The following is a 17,516-nucleotide window of genomic DNA, read 5'->3' as shown; positions in this document are numbered from 1 at the left end:
ACAATGTCAGGGCAACCACAGACATGGGTCAACACTTCACACCTGGACTGGGCCACAGCCAGTGAGGACAGCAGCCAGGCTGGGCACCGGTAGAAATCCTTTTGTCTCTTGTCTAGGCACATGCCTGTCACCCCAGCCCTGGAGAGTCCGAGGTCAGAAAATTATGGATTTGGGACCAGCCTAGGCCACAGAGCAAGATCCTGCTTCAGAACAACAGACAACTTTTCACCCCTGGATGGCAGGTAAAGGCCTGCCCACCCATCTGCTGTTCTGCATGTAGAGTGCTTGGAGGGAGGACATAGATAGGGTGTGGCCAGGCCCAGGTCATCTGTCATTTCCCGACTAGAGTATCATCATTCCTGGCCTGCCTGGGTTCTGGGGTGGCCCTGTGTGGGTGTGTGAGCACACACCTTGGCGGGAAGTGACGCACCGGAGCCAGAGTGGGTGCGGCTAGCACAGTGGGACAGGCCTGGCTATCCTGCGTCCCCTGCAGCCTCCAGTGGCCTCTCCATACATTGAGGTGGGAACTTAAGTATCTAACCTCACAGGAGATTGCACTGGGTGGAAGGATGTGACATCATTACCACACATCTCTGACCTCACATGGAAACTGGAACAAGGCCAGCTGATACTCAGTGGAGGGCTTGCTGGAAGACAGTGCAGACCTGGCCATCTCAGTGTGATCCCTGGAAAGCCCACTCAGAGTCTGAAGGAGAGAGCAACTCCAGCAAGTTGTTCCCTCACCTCTACATATGCGCTGTGGCAAGTGGGCCCACATACATCATACACACACACACACACACACACACACACACACTCTAATTAATTAATTAGAGGGACTGAAAAGACGGCTCAATTGTTAAACTCTGGCAGAGGACTTGAGTTCAGTTCTCTGCATCCACAACCAGCTGTAACTCTGACTACAGGGGATCTAACACCTCTGATGTCAAATGGACATAACCACATGCAGACACACACATTTAAATATAATTAAAAATAATAAAAAAGTTTGTACAAACGTGTACACACACACTAAACAACTGTTAAAAAATATTCACCAGGGGGCTGGAGAGATGGCTCTGAGGTTAAGAGCATTACCTGCTCTTCCAAAGGTCCTGAGTTCAATTCCCAGCAACCACATGGTGGCTCACAACCATCTGTAATGGGGTCTGGTGCCCACTTCTGGCCTGCAGGCATACACACAGACAGAATATTGTATACATAATAAATAAATAAAAATATTAAAAAAAATATTCACCAAACCTGGGGCAATGGAAATGGCCCGTGTAAGGACACATGAATTCTGAATCAGCCTCACTGAGTCTCATGGAGCCCCTGGAAGATTGTGGCTCTCTGTCCCACCAATTCAACTCCAAGCTGGGGACACTCAGAGGTGGCAAAGAGCAGTCTGCCTGGTACCATGAGACATGTTATTCATGGAACAAGAACCAAGGCCACCCTGATGACGAGATGCCCACTGCAGACAAACACCTGAGCAGCCATCGACGGCACTAAAGCCGTAAGTGCCACCTGAGGGAGATGGAGGCAGAGGAGAGTCAGTGGGAACACACAGGTAGAAATGGAGGGAAGACCCGAGGGATAAGCTGTTGGGGCAGTCACAGGAGTCACCAAGCATGTATGGCAGATGAAGGAACCAACAGCCCCATGTGTCCCACAGTCCTATCAGTCCCCAAGCCTGGTAATCAGAAGGCAGTCATGTCCGTCCCATAGCAGGAAAGGGCCCATCACACACAGAGAGGCCTTGACATCAGACACCCATTCTCTTCCCTTCCCTGGAGGGTGGGCAGCTGTCCTACCCTCCTCTCACACACTCAGCCAAGTGCCAAGTGGACAACGTCCTGAGGATTTGGAACCAGATTTGAGCCACACTCCCTGCTCTATGTCTTTTGAGTCACCTCTCTGAGTCTGTTTCTCTCCCAGAAAACTGCGGACACTAACATAACAATGACTACAACATACCAGCCAGTTTTCAGAGTTCCAGGAGCAGATGGTAAGACACAAAGCCCATGTAATCCAAGAAGCACCATCCAACACAAGCTGCCATGTGAGAGGTCACAGGCATGCTGCCCGCCGTGGCCGGGGAGAAGAGCTGCCAGAGCTCACACAGGTAGCATGAGCACAACACCCCAACCTCCGTGTTGACACTGGGTCCAGGAGACAGAGCTTCCCTGTGCTTCTTACCAAACTCCTTCAACCAGTTCTGACAAGGAGGGTAAGGAGCCCTGAGGTGCCATGTCCCACAGCCCAGCCCTGACCTTGGCTGTGACAACCTTTCCCAGCAAACACTCACCTCAGTAGTCGGTGCCAGCAGGGGTGCCGGCCAAGGTGTTGCTGGAGTGGGAGTGCGGGGAATGGTGTGGCGGGCAACAGCCCACCGCCTGGCAGTCACCACTGAGACACAGGCAAAGAACACTGAGCCCTTCCTCCCCCTGGGCACAGTAGGTTTGGCATGGACCCAGTCTGCTTCCCGGGCCATGGTAGGGTGGGAGCCCAGTGGGGGAGTGGGCTCTTTGGCAGGCTTTCCTTTCCGATAGTGTGCCTGTCGCCTGCCTGCCCCAATGGAGTTGAGCACCAGGAGTGCCAAGGCCTGCTGTCACCTGCATGGCTGTCATACTTGCTGTTGTGACGGGCAGGGCCAGGAATTCCCACTTGTACCAGGCCAGAGGGCAAGCAAGGATGAGTGGCCAGGGCTCTGTTCTGGGCTGGCCCAGCAGCTCTAGCCTTAATTTACATCCCTTAGGTGGACCCAGCTCTCTCCTCCAGTTCCCCTCCACAAGACCTCATCCCCACTGATCTCCCTTGGGGGGCTTGGAAGTCTCCATACTGGGATAAAATCAGCCCTGTCAGGAGCAGAGTCACCAAGTGAGCAAGCCAGGTCTATGGGAGACAGCAGGGAAGCCCTCGTGACTCACACGGAACTGAAGGAATCCCAGAGACAAGTGTGATTCAGGTGTGTGCCTGCAAGTCTTACAGGAGGCAGCACCAAGCAGGGACAGGAACCAAGGCCACCCCCCCCCACACACAATCACACATTTTTTGAGATGGTGTCATGTAGTGCAGCCCAGGCTAACTTCTAACTTACTTTGAAGCCAAGGATGACCTTGAACTCCTAATGTTGGGATTACAGGTGCTGCCACCATGCCAGGCACAGAACTTCATTTTAAGCCAGGATTGCCTGCTGCTCATGCCATCAAGTAGGGCAGTGAAAAACCAAGTTCTGCCATTGCTGCATCACAGAAGAGACCATAGGAGAACTAGGTAGGCAACCCATCAGGAAAGGGGCAGCAGCAAAGTTAGTACATTAGGCTTTGAGAACACTCACCAGCCTCTCTCTGGTTTTACTGTGAAACAAATACTGGACGTCATCAAACAAGCTTAACACTGCCATCTGACACACAGAACTGGGGCTCAAGGAAGAGACTTGCCCAAGGGCTCCCTGGCTCATATCTGCCAGGCCTACAGCCTGTTTCCATCGCATCCTGAGACCTGACTCAAGGCCTACCAACACCAGGATGAAGGCCAGGCTCCTCACCCTCCTGGGACCCGGGCTGGGCCCTAGCACTTTCAGAGGCAGGAAGCAAGGGTGGTGGCCAGTGAGTCTACAGCATCCTCAGAGGCACATCCATCTCCAGTCTCCAGGATGAGCTCCACCAGCACCACAGCTCTCCCAGTGGCCCTTGCGTACAGGGTCACTGACTGACCAGATGGTTCAAAGACTTGGGGAAGGTTAGGGTCAAGCCCTGGTTCTTGTCCATGCTTGGTGCCGCCTCCTGCAGGACTTGCAGGCACATACCCCCCCACCCATCTGTGATGGGAGAAGGCAAGGCACATATAGAGACTTTCGAACTTGAATCCAACCTCTTGCTGCTCCCTCCCACCCCATTCCCAGTCTTGTGATAAGATCTTCACCCTAAACTCACCCAGAGGGCTCTTTCACAGAAGAGAGGATCTCAGGGACCTTGGGATGGGGATTCTCTGGGAATGCAGAGGGAATTCTGGGGAAGGGGGAGGGGTCAGGCCAGACTGGACAGGAGCATAAGAACCAAGGGCAAGGATAGATGATGCAGGGGCCCTGAAGCTGACATGCCCATACCTCCCTGCCCCCACTCCATCTCTCCACTAAAATCCTTCTACTAGTTAGTTTCTGCCCCATCCAGAAGAGGCTCCAAGTCCTCATTTGCCTTGACAATGCTCTGAATGAGGCCTCAGCCATAGCTTCTGTGTCCTCGGCAGCCCACCACTCAGTAGACTTCTTAGACCACTGAGACACAACAACAGTTCCAGCTGCCTCCCTGTGTGCCAGGTACACTTCCTGTTCCTTGTCACTGCGCCCTGGGAGGCCAGGTGTCAACTCTGGCTTCTGGCAAATTCTGACACTCAGCCCTGACCTTTGGAAAAAGCAGTGCCCATAGGCTGTAAATCAGCCAGCTCAGGCCTCTGAGACCCTGAGACCAAGGCTTAGCATCTCTGGGCCTCATTTTCTCATGTGTGAAATGGGCCCACAGCACAGGTACTGCATGCAAACCTACTATGTGTTAGGCTCTCAGCAGCTCCTCACTCTCTGAGGATACCTGTGTCATCTGCTTTGCCCCACACACCAGCAGCCCGGGTAAATGACACAAGAGTTTGGTCCCAGCAGGCTTAGAGCATTAAGCACTCAAGTGTAAGATGCATTAATACTCTTGGGGACACTGTGGCAAGGACACAAGAGAACAGATGTGAGCTGACAATGCCTGGGCAACACTAGTACCATAGCTGAGCTCCATACTACAGAGGGAGCTTCAGCTGACAGTCTGGGTCTGTCCAGCACTCAGGACGGCCTTGTAACTGGGCCTCCACCAATCACTCTGAAATAGCCACTGATGTGAAAGTAAAATTTTTTACTTGAAGAATGGATATCCCCAGGAAAACTTGTTCCCTGGGAGAGAGCAGCTGAGGGGGAATGCAGGTTGGCTCACCCAGGCTCTGGTCCTCTTCTTCTGGAGTTCCCAGCATGGCTTTCTGCTCCATCCCCTCCCTTCCCCTTTGCTTGGCTGTTCTCCTTGTTGGCCCCTCTCTCTCCTGTACTGCCCACCTAGCCACCGGCATTGGTTGGTGCAGGTTTACCAGAGAGGCAGGGGTTTCCTATGATGTGAACCTGTTCAGGTTCACAGAGGCCTGTGGAGGAAGTGTGAAGGGGTCAGGAGGGCAATGGTATTGTCCTAGTACCTCTCATGGACAAATGTTTATATGGACTTCCTGACCACCAAGCCTGTGCAAGACATAATGTCTAGCTGGGCAGCGGTGGTGCATGCCTTTAATCCCAGCACTTGGGAGGTAGAAGCAAGCGGATCTCTGTGAGTTCGAGGCCAGCCTGGTCTACAGATCAAGTTCCCGGACAAGCTCCAAAGCTCAGGGAAACCCTGTCTCGAAAAACCACCCCCACCAAAAAAGATACAATGGCTGCCTCTGATGCACATTTCCTATTACCCAACACCTCCATCCCTCCCAGCCTCCCAGGCCTAGTACCCCCATTTCCTGACCCTGCTGAAGCCTTTAGCTTAGGCTGCAGGGCTTGATCCTGGGGCTATTCCTATTCCTGCAGGGCAGGGCTGCCTGGGGCAGCAGCTCTGAGGTGGCTGAGAGGGCTGGAGGGTCTGAGTCACAGCCAGGTCAAAGAACAGGACCAGAAGGACCAGCTGCCGCTTCTGAAGCTGGGGTTCCAGGAGGAGGGACTGGAGGGAGGGAGGAGCCAGTAGGCCTCCCGCCCCTCCTCCCATCCATATGCTCCCAGCCCCACCCTTTCACGAGGCTGGCCTGGGAGAGCAGGCCCTTTGTTCCAGGCCCTCGGGAACCACGTGACACTTCACTGTCACTGTCACTGCCTGGAACGAGGATGGACATAGGAGCTTCCAGAGCCACAGGAGTGGGCTTTCGGGGCTGTGAGGATGGGCGGTACCTCCTTAGCCCCTGCCACAGGAGCTTCCAGAGCCACATGAGTGGGCTTTGGGGGGTGTGAGGATGGGCGGTACCTCCTTAGCCCCTACCACAGGAACAGCGCACCACCCCTGCCTACACACCTGTGTACACACAACTCATGCCCACTCCCCAAAGACACCTGTGTCATCTGTCCTGTTCTCCACACCAGTAGCCCTGGGACTATATCCCCAACCACTCACATAAGCCTATGTTGTCTCGGCCTAGCACTTTTTGGGGATATTACTGCTGGGAAGTGTCTTCCTACCCTTCACAGTTGAGGGCAGGCCTTGAGGGGTGAGAGCCCATTGTTTATAAACAGCTAGTGGCTGTCGCTAGGAGCTGTGACTCAGCTGAGCAGTGACTCCTCCAGAAGCTGTTTACTCGGTACAACATCCTGTTCAGGAGGCTCACTGGGGCCCTGGTTCTGCTCCTCTTTTTTCCTGCAGCCTGCTGGCCTGACACTCCTGTGAGGGAGGAGAGGACAGCCCCCCAGCCCTCCATCCCCACCCCACCACATGCACCGGGGACTGGGACCATCATCAAGTCACTCAACTCGCTCCTGTGGTTCATGCTGCACTGTCTTTGCTGAGGCCAAGGAGAGTGCAGGCCTTGGGTTGGGGGCATACCTCTAACTCTCAGCTCTGACCAAATGGCCCCGTGGAAGTGGTACTGCCAACATCTGCACCCTGCAGCCCAAACATAATGTTTACCCACAGAGGGTCTGGAGATGGGAGATTTCTGAAGCCCTGGTCCCCAGTCACCTGGTCCCACATTAGACCCTGCCTTTAGCACTTCTCAGTGAACACAAAACATTTCTTGCCCAGCCTGGCCAGGCTGTTGAAGAGACAGTCATTATCGCTACTGTACAGCAGGGAACAGGGAAGCCCAACGAGAGTAAACAATCTGCCTTGGTCACACAGTACCAAGTCTAAGGGGATGCTCAGACCCATTCAGTTTCTGGGCTGCCCATTTTACTTTGAATCAAGTTAAAGATGACAAAATATTTATGCCTGCGGCACTGACAGGTGCAGGGCTACAGGGTCTGTGTCACTGAGAGGGGTGGTCTGTCGTACGGATGAAGCCTGGGCTGAGATTCTGACTTCCATGTACCCTTACCACTACCCCTAACCTGGTTGGAGTCATCACTGTTAGGTTCAAAGAGAGAATCTTTTCTGCCCACAGAACAGTTCAGTTCAGTGATTTCAGGGTGTCCTCACTTACAAAAACCACCCAGTGCAGACACCACTGGATCACACAATGTGCCCAGGCACAATGCGAAAGGCTCCCTCACAGCCACGCAGCGGCTCCCTCCCACAATCCCTGCCTTTCTTAAAAAACGCCAAGAGTGCCTTTGTCCTTGTAGTGCCATCTGTGAGCAGGGTGAGCATCTCAGGGGCTCCCGTGTTTTTGAAGGGCCAGAGCCTCCAAGTGACTTATGGGAAGGTTCATAGAGCCATGGGGTGTTGCCTTCTGCTCTTTACCGGGAAGGCCAGGAAAGCTGGGAGCACAGCAAGCACAGGCCACACCTGCTCCAGTGTGGGGAAGCTGGGAAAAGCCTAGGAGCCTGGCTCACAGCAGGGCTCCCCTGCTCTGGCTGCCTGCCTGCTGGCTGGCCATTCTACCAGACCACCTAGTCCTGTGGGTTGCCAAGAAGGGGAGGTCCTGAGAATCTGTGCCCTGCCCTTGGCCGCTCCCACTGGCTTTGGGCCCAATAGATTCAGTATTGCCAAGATTGAAGTTTCTCTCATTGCAGCTAGGGCTAGTTCTGCCTCCTCCACCCTGGGCCTGCCCCCAGGATGCCCTGCCAGTAGCCTCTGCCCAACTGGAAAGATCCAAGTGGCAGCTGTGAGCTGGGGTCAGGACAAAATTCCAAAGCACCTGATGGCTGTTGGGTCTCTTTTCCTTTTTGGTCTTGGCCCACAAAAAGAGCTAATCTCTGCCTCAGACATGCTCTATGTTCAAAAGGAATATTCAACAGACACAGGACCGGGCCACTTGTTCAGAAAAAATGGTAGCCCAAAGCTGCCCCGGGGGTTGGTTCTCCCTGGGAAGAACCAGGCATTCTTGCTAATTCAGAGGTATGCAAAATGTAACCTGAACATGGCTTCGGTGACAAATACCGCAGTTTCTAAACCTCTTCAGTTTCTCTTCCTAAGTAGGAAGGGAGCAAGATCTGTAGCGAGGTCTGGCCACCTGAGACCACGGGGCCCTGGGCCACACAGCAGCTCACCCACATTGGCCTCGTGAAGTCTCCTGGCACCTACTGGGTGCCTGTTCAAGAGCTGACGGTAAGCCAGCAAACAGAAGAGACATAAAGCTGGAGGACATTGCTCAGTTGGTAGAGTGCTGCCCAGCACGCATGAGGCCCTGGATGGTGTATACCTACCATCCTAGCTCTGGGCAGCTGGGGGACTTCAAGGGCATCTTTGGCTACATATGTAGTTGGAGGCCAGCCTGAGTTACATGTTTTGTTTTGTTTCAAAACAAAAACAACAACAACAACAAAAATACATAATCCATCCCTCCCCCAAACCCACATCTGCCCTGCAACCCTAGGGCACTATGAGCAAAATACATGTTTGAAGGTAAGAAGGCTATAGGGAAACAAACAAACAGAACAGGGTGGGTACAGAGGAAATCACTGCAATTTTCAACCAGCCAGGAAGCCCCACACTTCATGGGTACAGCGGTTACAAGTGTCCTATTTCTCATCCTTACCCACAGCTAGAGTGTGCTTGCCCACAGTGTTGGCAGGTAAAGGGATGCACACCTGCGTAACACAGCATACATCCTGCAGCGTTCCCTCCTTACAGAACTGCACCTCCTTCCAGCTGGGGCTCCCGGCACTGCTCCCGGCACGGTGGATGCACAAGCACCTACATGAACAGGTGATCCGATGGCTCCTGGGTTTTCAAGTTCCTGACTATTCAGAACTCCTCCAGATCAGGAGCTTCATGGAGGAGGAGGGGCACGCTGTCTGCCCACCTGTCCCCGTGGAGGTGTTACTTTGCTACAGAGGAGAATGAAGCAAAACACCAAGGCTGGAGCCGGCCAGCAAAGGAAGGCAGAGGAGGCGGCAGCCAGGCTTCCTGGGAAGCAGGCACACATTCCCTTAGAACAACAGCAGGGCCCTTCCCAGAAATCAGCCTGCCCTGGGATGTCAAGTCAGCTCTGGTTCAGGGCAGGGATCACCCTCCTTCCTGGTTGGCCGGAAGGAGTTTTAGGGAGAGTGTGTGGCCACTAGCTAAGTAAAGGGTTTTCTGGTGCAGCTTGGCCTGTGTGGAGAAGACCTCACCAAGGGATAGCCAAGGGTAAGGGGAACCCACAGCCAGGCCCTTGTGCTGAGCAGGCCATTTGTCATCCAGGGTTCATGAACCGCAGGAGTCAGGACAAATGGGCCCTTGTGGTACGGGGGACTGTTTACTATGCCAGGGACACTGCGTGCCCAGAGCTGCCACCAGCCTGCAGCCCAGGGCTGGGAAGCCCTTTTTAGAAGGACCTCCGGAGTTGCCCTGGCCTGAAGAGGGCTCCAGACTCCCGCAGGCTGCTAGATGGCAGGGCTAGCGCCTACTGCTCTCTTCCCACAGAACTATTCCCACCAAAGCAGTCCCCTAAACTGAGGGCTGGTGACACTGCTACATGCTGGCTCTCTACAACCTTTAGGCTTTGTTTCTGCTTTGGCGCTTTTCTCGAGAGCAAAACTCAGACGCTCTGCATCTGTCTGTCCATATCTGGGAACTTAACAAGGGAACAGCAAAGGCTAGGCACCCCCTCCTGCTGTGGCCTGCTAGAGGTCTCCAAGCCCCCATGGAGTAAGAGAATGACTATGCCTGCAAGGCTCTAAGAGGAGCCCTTTCCAGCCACTGAAATGCTGGGTGTCTGGGAATGACTATCAACGGATGAACAGATGGGAAAATGGACACCGGGGCGGCTAAGGGCAAAGGCTCACGGCCCCACTCCACAGCTAGGATGTGATCATATATTTTCCCTCTCCCCCTTCAGCACTGGCCCCCACACACAGACACTTGTCCTTCCACATAAGGCTCAGCCACCGACAGACTTGTCATGTCTGGGGACACATACACCAGCGGACAACAATGACAAGGGCCCATAGTTACTCAAATGTGGGCCTGAGCGTCCAAAGGCGGGGAAAGGATCCTCAGTCACGCATGTGCACACCGAGCACACACTGATCCACATCTCCCAAAGCAGCCAAAGACACAGCTGCTCCATCTTGAAGGCCCAGAGGCTTGGGAGGCGGGCATCTTTCCCACAAGGAGAGAGTATGACCTGGTAGCTCCCTCCCTCGGCCCCTACATCTGGTCTTTTGTGTCCAGCACCTGTTCCTGACAGGGCTGCTGGGAGCAGTGGCAGAAGCAAGCACTCTGTGAAGGGATGTCCTGGCCCTGGCTGCTGGGAAGGAGATACTCTCAGAATTGCAAAGATTTTGAGAATAAGAGTCTTAGTCCCTTCCCACCAGACACTACCTGCCCACATGCTCCCTCCAGCCTCCAGCTGCCACCTCTATGGCCGTCAGGGCTTAATTCGAGCCAGGCAAACCAGCTGGCTCTTAAAGTCTAACCTGCAGCGTGGATATTCCGAGGCTTGAAATTGGCCTGGGGGAGGCAGTGGATGATGGCAAGGTCACCTCAAATGGCTCAGACAACAGACTCAACTTCACAGGGTCTTTCTGGAAAAATCTGTGGAGTCAATTCTGGGCCTACAAGTGTCCCTGCCTGTTGCTTGCTCCAAGAGTAATCACTTCTGGAGAACCCTGCAGCCATCTGTCTACAGTGCTGAGTACACTCCCTGTACTGTTGGAGGGCCTGCTTGTGTGGTGTCTGGTAGAGCGCGCACGCACGCACGCACACACACACACACACACACACACACACACACCACGTCTAAGCGTGCAGGGAGGTCATAGAGGATGGGATTAAAGAGCCTGCTCAGGTCCAAGCCAGGATTTTAACCAACCTAACTTGATCCTCCCTTCTGACTTCCAGAGACCTGCTAGCACCCACCCCTCCTTGTGACAGGGGACAGGAGATGGTGCAGACAATCAAGGCTGGGCCTCAGCCAGGCATGGGTGGGAGGGGCAGGAATTCTTTTGAAATGGATCCAGTTCAGGTGGGAGCAGACCCAAGGTTTCAATACCCTTTCAATACCCCACCCCATCCCACGCCCCAGTCTGAACTTTACTGGGCCATCTCACTCATCCCCAGTCTCCTGGGACAGGCCACCTAGGGCCAGGACGGAATCCCCAAAGAGGTGGAAGAGGAGGTGGGCTACACAGACCTCCCCATCTCCTCTGGTAATAAAGGACTGCAGGTGGCACTCAAGAGAAAAGTCTCTGCCCTCTCCAGGAGAGGACCCATTCCTCTCCCAGCAGCCTTTGTAAGAGGCAGGGCTACAGAGCCAAGCAGGCAGAGCTGTGAAGAAGGTAGGGTGCCCAGGCAGAGGTGGGTTTGGGCTTCAGGCTCTGGTTTCTACTCCCTCCATGCTGGGAAGGTATAAATAGGACAATCCTGGCCACTGTTTACCCCATTCTTGCTTCTCCTCTTGGGCAAACACCCACCAAGGGCTTGCCCAAATTCTGCCTCTGTCCCTCCTGTGAACACAGCAAGTGTGTCCAGCGTACAGCAGATGACATCACAGGAGCCTCCCAACTGTGAAAGTTGTACACACCCCTCTAGTCTAACAGATCCAAGAACAGGCTGCAGCCCAAGCTTATCAAGCAGGAGAATGGGCGAGTCTGGCTCCCTCCTGAAGCAGGGAGTCACCAACATCTCACTGCCACACCCAGTCAGAAAGTCTGGAGGTCATCTCCTCACCGCCACCCCATTCTAAAGTTCACCCTACCCATCCAGTCCATCCTGCCCTCTCCTCTACGCTGTGAGGCCACTCCAGGTGCCCAGAGGCCTCTTCTTTTCCAGCTATGCTGGCCTCTTCTTTGACTGTGTCCTTGGGCAGCGTTCAAGCACAGGGTTGGGCTCCACGAGTGAACACAGCACCTAAGGGAATGCACAGCCACACAGCCCCTGCAGGGAAGGCAGGAGTAGGAATTCTCTTGTAGAAAGGAAAGGAAAAGAGGACACAGATGGATTCTGAAGGATGGTGGCACACATCTTTGATCCCAGCACTTGGGAGGCAGATCTCTGTGAGTTCAAGGCCAGCCTGGTCTATGTGGGCGTACCTTTCTCAAAAAACAAAATGAAAAACAGACTGGCTTAGCAATCACGTCAGGATATCCAGTACTACGCCTGAAGCTGGGGTTCAAGCCTGGGGTCCAGCTCCACAGTCAGCGTATCCAAAGCCTCGCCTGAAGCCCTGAAATCTTCCAGCTGAGATGGACTCGGGCAAGTGGAAGCCCTGGGCCCAACATCTCACTTCCCATGTAAACCCCCATGTAACTCATGGGGTAGTGTTTATGTATAGGATGAACTCGCAGGCAAAGGGGCTGATGAGCTACAGATGGAGAAACAGATCAGGAAGGAAAAGTATGGTGGGGTTGTCTGGCTAATCAGCTGGTTTAGAACCTCAGTCTTGTATTACATGGGCTCCTGTATGCCTGGCACTGACATTCTACCACTGCCCAGCTGTCACTCAGGTATCCAGGAAATGGCCTCTGTTGCTAGGGGATGGCCTGATGCTTGGCAGCTGCAGCTTGGGGTGATGGGAAGAGGGACTAGACTGGGGTTTCCCTCAGGAAGGATCCAGGGGGCGAGGGCTGCTAGGTCCTGTGCTGAGGGTGTGGGTGGACCAACCATGAGAGGTACCCAAGCAAACTCAGAACTAAGGGCCACACATAGGCTGTGGGAAAGCCCCTAGCTGGGAGTCTTCCTGCAGGTATTTTGGGGGACTGCAGTTGCCAAGCAACTGTGCTAGGTTGCCATGGGAACTCTCTTCTTCTGGGGCTTGTCATTTTTAGGGGGAATGCCACAATCCTTCATCTCTACCTCCTCAGGCTGGCTTAACTACCTGTAAGGGAACCTGGAGGCTCCCCCAAACCCACCCCACCTGTAAGGAGGCCACCTATCCATACCGATAAGAAAAGACTCCTCAGGCCGGGCGGTGGTGGCGCACGCCTTTAATCCCAGCACTTGGGAGGCAGAGGCAGGCGGATCTCTGTGAGTTCGAGACCAGCCTGGTCTACAAGAGCTAGTTCCAGGACAGACTCCAAAACCACAGAGAAACCCTGTCTCGAAAAAACAAAACAAAACAAAAAAATAGAAGAAAAGACTCCTCAGAGTTCATTGTTTATTTATTTTGAGACTCACAATGTACCTCAGGATGACCTTGAGCTCATAATCCTCCTGCCTCAGCTGGGGTTATAGGAAAGGACCACTGTGATCCTCTAAGACAGAGGATTCTTTTGAGGCTTGAACTCCAGCAAAACACAGAAAGCAGAGCTGAGGCTCTCATTAGCATTAGAGGAATGAAAAAACTATTTAATTTGTTTACGTCTCCATTCCTGCTAATCACCACCTCAGGGCCTTCCCGCCCTGCCAGGGCTCAGACCACTGCAAGCCCTGTGTAATTGAAAGGCATTCTCGGCTACAGCGGGCGCCTGGCCCCTCCCTGGCTTGTCTGCAAAGGAGTGTCACCTGGGGCTTGCCATTACCCAGCTAGGGGTTGTCCCCACACCCTGCCAACCCTCCCCCTCAGAGAGCTCTGAGCTGCTACAGTGCAGATTCAAGGGACCAACAGTGTATGCGGGTGTCAGGACTCCCAGCATGCCCCTGAAGAGCACAGTTCCTTCCTGGCATGGGATCCTCACCCGCCATACTTCTGGATGGCAGACTGAAGTTGAACCCAGGTACTGAGACCTCAGTCACACCCTCTCCCACCAGACCAGCTGCAGGCCCCATATACCTGCCCTGTGTTATAACTTGTTCAGCACTCTCCACCTGAGACCGCATGTGTGCAGTTCTCCATTAACTACTCTGTTAACTGCCTGGGTCAGTGGGCCACTTACTATGAGCTCAGGGCTGAGCCTGGACCCAGTAGCATTCAAACAGAGGTGCAGTCAAAGAAGGGTGAAAGTGGGAAATGGCCTCCACTCCAGACACTCTGGAGCCCATTCCACATTGTCCTAACAACCTACATACCAAAGGGCATTTAAGAAGACCCCACTGTAACCTGCCAGGAGCACACCTCCTTTTGGGACAGTGAAATCGCTGAGGCAAGATCCCTTCTAGTCCTATACTGCACGGGCAGTCCATCTTTTCTTAAGGCTACTTCCTGAAGCCTTCTAGACCTGGGTCTTGTGGCCTGTGGTAACAGGAGAGTTTTCTGGAAGCTGGTGAAGAAGAGAAGCAAAGCCCTGGCCTGAAGGTGTGTGCATGTGTGTGTGGGGAGGGATGAGCTCAGGTGTCTTCCTCAACAGCTACGAGCTACCTGCCTAGTTTGATTTCCTTCAGTGTGTGTCATCAATGATGTGACTCCTGACCTTTTGACAGTTTGCTTTGGTCTCCTGGCAACCAGATGAGCCCTTTGTGGAAACTTAGTGCAGTGCAAAGCAATACAATGCTGGACGGAAGTGGGGACACCAGAAGTCACAGCGCCACCTGCTGGTGCTACCATTGGCAGCCTCTAAGCCTCATGCCTCAAGCCTAAGACCACAAGCCTCAGGCCTCCAGCTGCTCTCCTAATACTTGAGGGAATCTGGCCTTTACTATGACCTTATCACAGGTTAAGCTTTATCCTACCTAACGACCTTGGGTCCTGTAGGTACAATCAACATGAGGTTAGACTGGCATGCACTAGGGTCAGGGCCCATCCTAACCCAATGTCCTTACAGTAATGGCAACAACTAGACATAGACACAGGGAGGCAGCCCTGTGGAGGCAGAGGGCTTGGAGTGACATGTTTAGGAGGATCTAAAGCTAAGGCCTATAGCCATGCCAGAAGCTGACGAGAAAAGAAAGACACACTCCTGCAGCCTTAGGAAAGGACTCAGTGGTACAGATGCCTTGATTTTAAGCTTCCGGCCCCTAGAACCATGAGATCAGGTTTGTGTTGTGCAGGGTCATCCAGTATACGGCATCGTGTCAGAGCAGCTGCAGGACACTAACACAGCATACCAGCCAAGCCCGTTACCTCCTTTCACTGTCACACCTGCCCTCGGGACATCTCCCAGAAGACCGCTTTCCACACTGCTCTTCTGTAGCACAAATAATAAAAATCCAGAGACAGATACTGGGGTTCAAGCTGAAGATCAGAAAAGCAAAACAGCCAAGCCACTAGAGAAGTCAACTCTACCAAGGCTGGGCGACTGCAGACAGAGCTGAGCCTCTGTCTCCTCCCATCTTATATTCCCTTTTAGTGCTGGGATTAAAGGTGTGAGCCACCACCACCTGAATCTTTTCTGTATTGATCTTGTGTAGCCCAGGGTGCCTGGAACTCACAGAGATCCATCTGCCTCTGTCTCCCAAATCCTGAGATTAAAGGTGTGTGACACCACTGCCTGGCCTCTAGCGGCTTAGTTTTACCCTGTTATCTTTAGGCTAGCTTTATTTATTAAAACAAATAAACTAAAACTATACTCTTCCTGTCTCTGGTGTGGCCTGGCTTGCAAGAGGTACAAACAAAAGGGTAAGTGAATGGACCTCCACCTCTGTGACTTCACCAAGCTCAGACGTCCATAAAAGTCAGAAGCTGGGGAGATGGCTAAAAGGTTAAAGTGCCAGGCCAGGACTGGATCTGGATCTCCAGGACACAGGCAAATGTCTGGTGGGCATGGCAACCTGTCTATAAATCTAGCCTCTAAAGGTGAGGCAGCATCTCCAGAGCAAGTTAGCTAGCAAGACCAGCCACAGTAATGGAGACCCTGCCTCAATGAAAACAACACCTACCATACACACGTGCCTACCCATGTGCAAACATGTGTCCAAGCTGGTGTACTGGCACACACTTTTAATCCCTGCAATCAGAAGGAGAATCTCTGACTTTGAAGCCAGCCAGGGATCTACATAGTGAGTTCCAAGATAGCCAGGGCTATGGAGAGAGACCTTGTCTCAAAAACAAACCAAAACACCCCACTTAAACCAAACAAATAAATAAACAAATAAAATGCATGCCTCCACATATATGCATAACACACATACATGAAAATGGAAAAAGGAAAAAAAAAAACAAGTGACAGCAGTGTGGGGGGGAGGGGTGATGGGAAACAGGGAAAGTGATGGTAGGTGAAAGCCGGAGATTCCTGCTGCTCACAGCCACCCTGAATGCTGGGACGACCAGCCTCGGTGTCTCTATAGCCCTAGTCCTTGAAGCTCTAGATGTTTAAGGCCATGTGGGTCACCCTTGCGTTTTCCTGGGTAGCTGCTGTGCCTCTCAGGGCCAGTCTAGTCTCTGTGAGCACAACGGGGGCTCGTTCTGGCCGTGTATATAAGACGACACCCGTAACACTTGAGGGCTGATGTCATCTGTGACTAAAGCACAAACTTAAGAGGGAGAAGAATTATGGGTGGGGATGGGAAATGGCAAGGAATACAAACCCAGACAAGCCTGGTCCTGGGGCAGTATTCTAAGGACAGTCTCATTTGCTAGTCTACACACTGGGTGGTTGGCAAGTAAGCAAAATAACATCATGCCACGCTGGCATAAAGCTCCCAGAGGCCTGCATGTTAGTCTTCCGCTCTGCCTACGTATCGGTAGACCTCCAACACCTCCAGTCAACAAACACTGCAGCTACAAGGTCACTACCAGTGCTCTGTTTAGAAAATGAGTGCTGTCTCATTGGTCTTCGCTTGTGCTTCCTCCTGATCCTCCACCACCCCTGCTCGACTCTGAGGAAACAAGTCCTGATGTTATGGGCTGTCCTACAGAGGGCTCTCATGATCACATGGAACTGAGGCCTAAGGCCCTACTGTATCCTGCCAATCGCATTGGAAGGAGCTCTGATGTGGCTTTTCCCAGAAGAACCAGTCGGGGTGCAGTAACCCAAACCCAAATGAATTATTACCAAGGCCTGGGGATGGTTAGTTGTGAGTTAGGGACAGACTGTAACACCTTGGAGGACAAGCAGAACCTCTGCTTCTCCTCCTGCATACTTGGGCGGTCCCAGAGGGCAGGGCCTACAGCTATCACTTTAAGAGCCACACCCAGGAGCAATCACTGGTCCGAGTTCAGGCGTGCAAGGCACTAAGTGAAAGGACAAGAGGAAGCTAGAGCCCTTACCCTCAGCTCACCCTGAGGATGCTAGTGATGGGGTAAACCTGGAAAAGTGGGGCAGACAATACCCCCAGAATGACTCTGGGAACTCTGTCCCCAGGTTCTAGTTACTCCATTGAGGACACAGACACTGCTGCCCCCTGGTGGCCAGTACCAGCACTACAGCCCCAGGCAAGAAACCCAGAAAACAAAACACAACCTTTTGTTTGCCTGTTGTCAAGGTAGCAGGTCTCCCAGGCCGCAGCTGGGCAGAGGAACAGGACCTGTAGGTTCCAGGAGTTACCACAAAGACCTCAGAAGCCTCACTTCGCCCCCTCTTTCCCTCTGATGGCTTTGGGGCTCTGGCACACTCAGGA

The 17,516-nt window shown here is 53.2% G+C and overlaps 1 protein-coding gene across 1 annotated transcript in view; it reads right to left on the bottom strand.

Annotated features, from left to right (window-relative positions):
- The window catches only part of Ralgds (ral guanine nucleotide dissociation stimulator), a 42,145-nt gene that overhangs the window by 23,423 nt on the left and 1,206 nt on the right, over positions 1 to 17,516 (bottom strand). The gene's annotated exons all lie outside the window — the stretch shown is intronic.

The sequence above is a fragment of the Chionomys nivalis genome, chromosome 22 (genome assembly GCF_950005125.1).
Source record: "Chionomys nivalis chromosome 22, mChiNiv1.1, whole genome shotgun sequence".
In the NCBI taxonomy this organism is placed as follows: Eukaryota; Metazoa; Chordata; class Mammalia; order Rodentia; family Cricetidae; genus Chionomys; species Chionomys nivalis.
This window is presented reverse-complemented; position numbering and strand designations above follow the sequence as displayed.